Below are 9500 nucleotides of genomic sequence, written 5' to 3'. Positions count from 1 at the left end.
CAACAATTCAATGCCTATCTTAGGGCCTTTAGCCTAAGTATTTCCTACCACATTATATATTAGATACGGGAAACCGAAACCATACCTTAGCCGATTTTCCCAAGCTCCACCGGAGCACTTCCAAACCACTTATCCACAAGCTCTCAAGGCCTCAACACCTCCAAGAACAGATTTTTTACCACCAAACCTTTTCCAAGCTTTTCAAAATCACCAATCAAGCTCCAATATCCACACATACACAACCTAAGCCACAATCATCATACCCATACACAACATCTCAAAACCCAAACATCATAAAATCACAAATTACACTAGGATTGAGAATCTTACCACACCCAAGGTCCAAGGAGACAAGATTAACCTTCTCCTTCAAGAGAGTTGGGTCCTATAACATCAAAGAACCCAAAATCTCAACATTTCACCCATGAAACTCGAAAATAATGGCTGGAATTTCAAACAGCAACACATGGCTTACCTCAAGATTGGTTGTATGGGTTTTGTAGAGCTCTCCGCGATGAATGCGTGGCCGCAAACGGGGCGGCAATCGGAGCTCTCAAAAGTTATGGTGGTTTGAAGATCAACCAAGGGAGAGAACTTGAGAGAGTGTTCTTCCTCCCTTTCTCTCTAATTTCAGCTTGTGTGTGTAACAAATGAGGAGAGAGAGTGCTGAAAACTAGGGTTTTGGTTAAGTTATGTTGGGCCAAGGGCCCACTTTGGGTCCAATTGGCCCGGTTTGGCCCGTTCGGTCCAATCTTGGTCCGAATTCTATAAAATTAGTACCAAAATTCTCGTCTCAATCTCCTCTATCATATTTAGTCATAAAAATCACATTTTAGGCTTTCTAGAATAAATTCTCATTTATGGGTTAATTAGCCGTTAATTAACCGGGTTTTACATTATTCATACAAATTAAAATCTCATTTTCATTATAATTTATTATTCTCATTATCTACAAAATTTTATAATTTTAATTTTTAGGGTTTAACTAACATGTATTATAAAAGTACATTTTAACATTACAAATTAAAAAAATTATATAAAAAAATTCAAAATTTAAGGTTGGGTTGTCCCTAAATCTTTCTGCCACATCCACGTGGGACACTGTTAAGGTCACGTCAGCATACGACATCCACGTCAGACATCTCCGTTACATTTTACAATCTCAGTTGGACGGAGGAATTCAAATGTCTCATTTTGAAAAAGTCAGAGACATAAATGTATTTTTTATTCCTCAGATACTAAAATTTTTATGTGACAAAAATGTTAGAGATCTATTGTCCTTTTCTCTTTTAATTTTAATATTGAAAAAATAATTGTATTTTGCTTTGTTATTGAAAGTGGATATGTTTCACTCAACTGTAGATGTAACATTCAAAGAAATTGGAGGGTCAGTTTTCGTTCACATAAAATCGGAGAGTCAATTTTTATTCACATGAAATCGGAGGGTCAGCTTTTTAAATTTTACAAATCTGACCGACAGATATCTTAATTTTATATTTAAATTTTTTTATTTTGCAAATCTAATCTATCGATTTGTCTTATAGTGAAAATAAAAAAATTAACTACCAACAAATTGGATTCTTTGATTTGTGAACCCTCAAATAGGAACTTATCACTCCAAAAATCCGACCCTCATATTTTAATTGAAAAATTTTGCCTAATTCCAAATCTGAGCCTCAGATTTGGTTTTTGCAATTAAAAAAATAATCACCTCTATATTGAATTAAAATATCTAGTTTTTTTATGACTAATGATAACACAATAAAAATTTTTATTACTAAAAAAAATGAACCTCAAAGGATATGGTGTGCTAGAAGGCTCATTTTTTTTAATAAAAATTGTTGTTGTGTTATCATTAGTCATGGAAAAGTTAGATGTTTTAATTTAATATGGAGCTGATTTTTTTTAATTGCAAAAACTAAATTTGAGGCTCAAATTTATGCTTAGGCAAAATTTCAATTAAAATTTCAGAATTAGATTTTTGGAGTAATAAGTTCATATTTGAGGGTGCAAAAATCGAAAGTTCTAATTTCATGTGAACAAAAACTGATCTTCCAAATTCTTTGAATGTGACTTCTACAGCTCAGTGAAATAGACCAACTTCCAATAACAAAGCAAAACACAATACAACAGTCTCTCTAATATAAAATTAAAAAGTGACCCTTTGATGAATATTGAAGTTTCTAAAATCAACCAAGAAAATATAAAAAATAGAGAAAAATGATGATGCTCGACATTTCTCTTGGTTTAGTTCTAAAATTTCTAAAGTGTAACACCCTAATTACCTCAAATCTTACCTCTAGCCATTAGGTAAAGGTTAATCAAAGGTTATGACAATTCTAAGGCTTATACGCATTTATGTAGAAGGAAATAATATATTCTAGAAACCCGATGAAGGATTTAGCTCAAAAACAGAATTACAAAAGCGCAAAACGGTCACACAAAGCTAACGCACAAGACACAAGGTATAGATGTAAGAGAATAGAACATATATAGATATAAGAGTATAATAATCATAGGGAACTAGCCGCAGCCTGCAGAGTTTAAGCCAACTAGTTACAAACAGAAGAATACAGAGTTTTGGAGTTAAAATAGTTTATACAACTTGTCTCTCAAATAAGCTTCTAAGGCCATAAAGTCAAACGAAAAGGGTGAGAGAAAGTACTACAACAAAATAAAATAGAAATAAACCAGAAAGAAACCATACTCCGCTCTGCCACCATGTCCACAATTTCACTGAGGTGAATTACAGCCTGCATCTGAAAAATAACAACAAAGTATGGAATGAGAATCGGGAGTTCTCAGTATGGTAACAGTGCCCAATAATGTAAGATATAAGGCTCTGGGACGCCGAAGGCAATCCTAGAACTTCACATCGAATACGGATGTTCAAGCTTAGAATAAAATAAATAAATAAAGAACTCAAACCATAAACCGGGTTATCTAATCTTTGGAGAATTCTAGCTAATACTAATCACACCGCTGTATCCCATAGCGTTCGCCAACCTACCCTCCATGCGACCCTATCGCCATCGCCTACCTATCCTCCTCAGCACCAAACATGTAATACCCTAATATTCAAATCCTTATGCTCGAGTCATAAGTCAATGATATTATGGTGGTACGATTCTCAGGTGGATTTTTAATATATAAATATAGTATAAATGAAAGGAGTATTAATCGAGAAGCCTAAAAAGAGTAAAAATAAAATCGCGACGACGTATCACTCACGTTTGGCCAACAAAAGATAAACCGTGAAGTCGAAGGTGATATCCAGATAAGGACATAAAGGAGATTAAGAGGTAGACAACAGATAGATATATATAACGTAAATAAATAGCCACTAGTCACGACCCGTGAAGTTTAGGCCGGCTAGGGTACAGTATGAAAGTAGTTGACAACAGAAACTCCTAATCTCTCCCAAACAGAACATGAAAGCTTCTATAGGCAAGTTCAAAAGAGTTCAATACATAATATAATCTTTTCAAAATAAAGGTGGAGATATTCTAAGAAAAACATAAAGTAGAGAAAATAAGGATCTTCGCCGTCTCTCAACGAACCATAGCTCACTCCTGAGCACCTGGACCTGTATCTGAAAAAAAAAAGAGATATATACGGAATGAGAACCCCGGGGCCATGGGTTCCCAGTACGGTAAAAGTGCCAAATAAATACAATGCACTGCAACAAAAACTCACTAAGTATTCTAAACTTCTTTCCACCAAATATCCATCCTAGGTTCTCGCTAAACCATGAATGGGCAACTGTCATAAGGGAATGCTAAATCTAACTCATATTTCTCATGCTTCCCAACTTTCTAACTCTCCCAGGAATCAGAATCAAAATCATAAACAAAACCATCACCACTTGTTCTTTCTCAGCAATTCTATATCAATACATCATATCCTCACATGGAGCAAGTGAATTCACTTTATTGCATCTACCTAGGGAGCTCAAATTATCTCATTCAATAATCATCATCATTATTCAATCATATCATCAATTCATCTCATCAAGGACAGCTCTCAGCGTCCACTGACATCAGCATGATGGACCTCTCAATTGTACAAACACAAGCAATATAGGCAAGTAATACACAGTTAAGGTACAAGTAAAACAAGTAGCACATAATCAGGCAACATAGCATATATGATATAGCAATCCAAATCAAGTAGGCAAACCCAAACAATTAAAATATATGCAAATGATGAATACCTACCCTATGGCTGATGATATCATCTGTCGGTTATCAAGCCAACCCGACGTGTTCGGTAGCTAACCCGGGCACAATCTCTCTGTTGCACATTAATATCATTAGAGGGAATATGTGCCCTATCGCCATTAGAGGGTATCTGCGCCCTGTCGCCATTAGAGGGTATATGCGCCCTGTCGCCATTAGAGGGTATCGGTGCCCTGTCACCCTTACAACCAGAGAGAAAACACAAGCATACTCATATACAACATTTATCTCAACCATCCGGCTTAAATTCACAATTCATTCAATAGTATATATGCATTTATACTCGGGCCATAATCAATAATGGCTCCGCCGTAACCCAACAATAACTCAGCCATCCGGCTCACAGTTCAATCCAGAACTAGCCAATAACATGGCTCTGCCGTAACTCGGCAATAACTCAGCCATCCGGCTTACAGTCCAATCCAGGAATAGCTAACACTTCCACCGCCATCCTCCGTATCTCATGTAATCATCCTTGATCATCATTGATCATAAATCTTTTCCTTGCTCCATTCACAAGTTATCACATCCCCTAGCTTCATTCTCATTGCTAGGCATATCATAATGGTTTAATACACAAGGGGTGAGATGACGCGTATGCGTACACGTGGGTAGTGAAAATGCCGCGTATGCGTCGGTCACGCCTACGCGTGGATGCGCCTTTTGCCAAAAAATTTTCTAAGTTAAAAGCTGCAGAATTCACAAATTCAACCCTCAATCTTCCGACGGACATAACTCTTTCATTTTAAATCATTTTTTGCTCGTTCCTTGAATGGCATGAACATCCCGGATCCAATTTCATTTCTAAATAAGTTTGGCACAAAACAGGGATTCAGAGTCCAAGTTATGCCCCATCAAAGTATGCCCAAAAACCATATTTTCACAAAAAACCACAAGGTGCCATTTGCAAAACAAACTAATTTCATCCCTTTTCAAAATCAACCAAAACAAGCAAATTTCAACCCTTTTTGAAATCAATCAAAATATACCAAAATCAACATCAAGTCTCCTCACCTTACACATTAATACTTTACCATAATTCTCAAAACTGCCATACAACCATTTTACCCATCTCAAACAAATGGCTAAATTACAAACACATTAACATGTCATACATCATTCCTTCTCCCAATTTCCAACAACACCACTTCTAATCAACCATCATTATACATAATCAATATCATACTCACTATCACATGGTTTCACCCACAAATCAACCTTAATCATTTATCAGGCATATATCACAACATGCATATCTCTCATGCATCATACCATCAAGGCATCAATAATCATAATCACATATATGACCACATAATAAATCTCAAACAAAACCAAACATACCCTATCTACACAATTTCACCCAAAATTACCAAATTCCACACTTCAACTCCTTAAACCTTATAATTCAATAACCAACCCAATTATTCACATATTCAATATCTAAATACATCCAATCACTTATGTCATCACACAATGCACACATCAACTTACCTTCCTTACCTCTTTTCGGCCTCCGGTCCAAAATTCACGGCCTCTAAATTCACAATTTAAATGCATATTTCACAAATCAATACTCATTATCCAATTTATCGAATTCTCAACACACCAAACATACAAGGCCATACAATCCTCAACTCAATCATTAATTCACATTACATATCAACTATGCATTTTAGCACCAACCATTTACACAATCCAAAATTAATCCTAGGGGCATCTAGCCTAGGAATTCTCATCACACCACACGGTACTTAAATGAAACTTAAACTGTACCTTTTGTAGCCAAACCAATTGAGTCTCTTCTTTGGAAGTCTCCACCAACCTTAGTTCCAAGCCTCACCAAGACTCTTTAAGCAACACCAATCTCCTAATTATGCACTAAAGTCACCAAATACACTAACATAACTAATTTCACATATATACATTAATCTAGGGTTCATAAAATTGATAAATCATAAGGATTGGAGGGTTTCTTACCTTAACCCACTAAATTTTGTGATGAATATCACCCATGGCTCATACTAGAGCACTCCTAAACAACCAAAATCACAAGATTTCCTCAAAACCCAAACCAAATTCGAATTTAAAGAGAAAAACGAAAATTAGGCAGAGAACAGTGGATTAATCACTACAAAACTTCGATAGAATTGTAGAGGATGAGAAGAGCGACGCATGGCTGCAAACGGCTCGTCAATCGGAGTTCTGTAACTCAAGTTATGGTGATTTGAAGATCAAAGAGAGTTAGGTTTTCTCTCTTCTTTCTCACCTCTTCATTTCAGCGCCCCACACCCTTTCCTTAGGGTAAAATGAGCTGAAATGCTCATAACTAGTATTTATATATGTTGGGTCTTGGACCCACTTAGGCCCAGTTCACTTATTTTTGTCCGTTGGCCCAATTTTGGGCCAAAACCTTTAAGATTAGCGCTCTAAATCGCACTTTAAATATTTCTACCTTTCCTAATTATAATTCCTCATTTATTAACCTTATTTACTTATAATCAATTTTCTCAGCTGCAGTACCAGACAGATCTCATCCAGTACTGCCGATCAAAATTTCAGTGCACGTATTTACGCAGAAAACTATGCTTTCCGACTCAGAAAAATTCACTGAATCCAAATATCATATTTAAATTACCAAATTCCGATTGCCAAATCTTCTAACCATATTCGCTGCTATTTAATTTATTACTTACTTGATTACGGTTAGATCGGGTTTTACAAAACAATCACAGAGAATGCAAGCAAATAAAACATAGATAGTATTCATATATAACAAGTAATTCATGAAGCAAGTAGGCATTTTATACAATTAGGCAATCTCAAGTAATCAAAGCAAGCAAACATATAGAAGATGCATATGATGAATGTCTGTCCTATTGGTTGTGATATCACATGTCGGTTATAGTGCCAAGCCTGACTCAAAATCCGGTTGGCAACTCCCGGATTAGTCTCTCTGTTGCACATATTCGGGAGGAATAATTCCGAGGGATAAGTGCCCTACCACCTTCTCCTTTCAGAGGGAAACATTTCAAGGGAGAGTGTCCTACCACCTTCCTCTGGATGCCGCATGATTTCGTGGGTTAGTCCCCTACAACCTTGCAACAAGAGAGAAACCCATGCTCAGGAGGAAAATTTCGAGGGATAAGTGCCCTACCACCTTCTCCTTTCAGAGAAAAACATTCCGAGGGAGAGTGCCCTACCACCTTCCTCTAGAGTGATAATTATGAGTGAGAAACCCAGCTTCAACGCTCACATCTGAACGTAGGCAGGAGACTACCACAGCCCCTACGACAGAAAACAATAAATATCATAATCGCAATCTCACTCTCAGAGATAACAGCTCATAGCACAAGTCTGTTTATATCCATCTCATAGTCCACAATCATTCATCCTCGATGTTTCAAGTTCATCGTCAAATCCTCAACGCCACAATTTTATCATACCAATCGTCTTTACATCACTCTACCACTTCACTCATCTAAATCACCCTCAGTACTTCAGAAACCTAAATCTCCGTCTTCTAAACTTTTGCCAGAAATATCTAGTTAAACTCACTTATATCATTTTCTATGTTTAACATAAAAAACAAGCCAAAAAATCTTAAATAGGTGTCACAGAAGTTTACAAGCTTGTTGGAAAGGTGAAGAAGTTAAAAACAAGATTTTAGTTGAGAAACAGGGCATGTGCGTGGGCACGCCCAAGAAAGTTTTCAAATGTGTGCGTACGCATAGAGGAGTGCGTACGTACAGGTAGTAAAAATTTTAACTCTGTTCATCTGCACAAGGCGTGCGAACGTCCTCAATAGAGTGCACCTTCCAATGTGTGCATGCGCACAGGTTACAAAACTTCGTTAGTTGTGTGTGCGCACAGGTCGTGCTGGCGCTCTCCATAGCAAGCCTTCCCCTGAGTGTGCGTGCGCACAAGGTTGTGCGTGCGCACAGGTTCAAAAACTCACATGGGTGTGCGTGCGCACACAAACCAGAAATCACAAATTCTGCAGCATGCACAGAATTTAGATTTTGACACCAAATTTTGAATGATCATAACTTCCTCTACAAAAGTCCATTTCATGCAAACTTTATATCCATTTAAAGATTTTTCAATGAACCTTATTTTAAAGTAAACTTCAACAAATTTTGAAAACTGAGACTCAAGTTATGATCTGTCAAAGTTTACCAAAAATCGGTTTTTACCAAAAGTCTCAAAACCTCAATTTTACCAAAACTCCCAATCCAAAACCAAACTAATCACAACCCAAACAATACCAAAACAACATAGAAGTCTATACCATTCCTCTCCCAACTCAACCATCCATAATATCCCAATTACACCATTCAACACAATCAAAACCCTTAATCATCAACATCCAAAACCATCATAAACACTCATAATCATCATCAACCAACAACAACATCAACAACCACCACAAATCCTCATCAATTTCAATAATCATCACTAAATAATATCTAACAGTACTCAAATTCATCAAAATATTTATTCCTCACATTATTCTCATAAAACTCACATCCTTCACCAATTGTCATGAACATTAATATTCATACTCCTCCTCAATTAATATTAACATTAGCAATCATTATCAACAATCAACACCATACAACTTATCTTCAAATCATCAAAGTCACATACAATTAAATATACACCCAAACATCCAATCCTATCTTAAGGTCAACTAGCCTAAGGTTCACGAAATATTATGTATTACATAAAGAAAACTAAAATCATACCTTGGCCGATTCCCAATATACGCAAAACACCAAAAGCTTGATTCCAATAAGATTAACAAGCCTCAAGCACCAGCACCACCTCCAAGACTCAACAAACAAACCATACACATATAACATACCAACATCAAGCTTAGGATTCACAAAAACAACTAAACACAAGGGTTTAGTGAAACCTTACCTTACACAACGAGATTAGGAGTAAAATCCAACAATACTCCAATGCAAGATCACCCCTAAACAAACAAAATCACAAAATCTACTCAAAAATCAAACCCAAAAATGCAGAAATGTTAGGGCAGGAAACTGGAGTACGAGCTTCGTCTTTTTACCTTATTTTCTTAGATATAAATGAAGAGCTCGACAAGAGTTTCGTGTGATCGCAAATGGCTCGTCAATCAGAGTTCCGTAGCTCAAGATATGGTCAAAAGAAGGAGGAGATGAATAGTGCTATTCTTCCTCCTCTCTTCTCTCAAAACCAGCGCCCCTCTCTTTGTGTGTGTGTCCTAAAAATAAGCTT

The sequence above is a fragment of the Arachis duranensis genome, chromosome 7 (genome assembly GCF_000817695.3).
Source record: "Arachis duranensis cultivar V14167 chromosome 7, aradu.V14167.gnm2.J7QH, whole genome shotgun sequence".
Classification (NCBI taxonomy): domain Eukaryota; kingdom Viridiplantae; phylum Streptophyta; class Magnoliopsida; order Fabales; family Fabaceae; genus Arachis; species Arachis duranensis.
The sequence above is the reverse complement of the archived record's forward strand: the minus strand, read 5'-3'. Positions refer to the sequence as shown.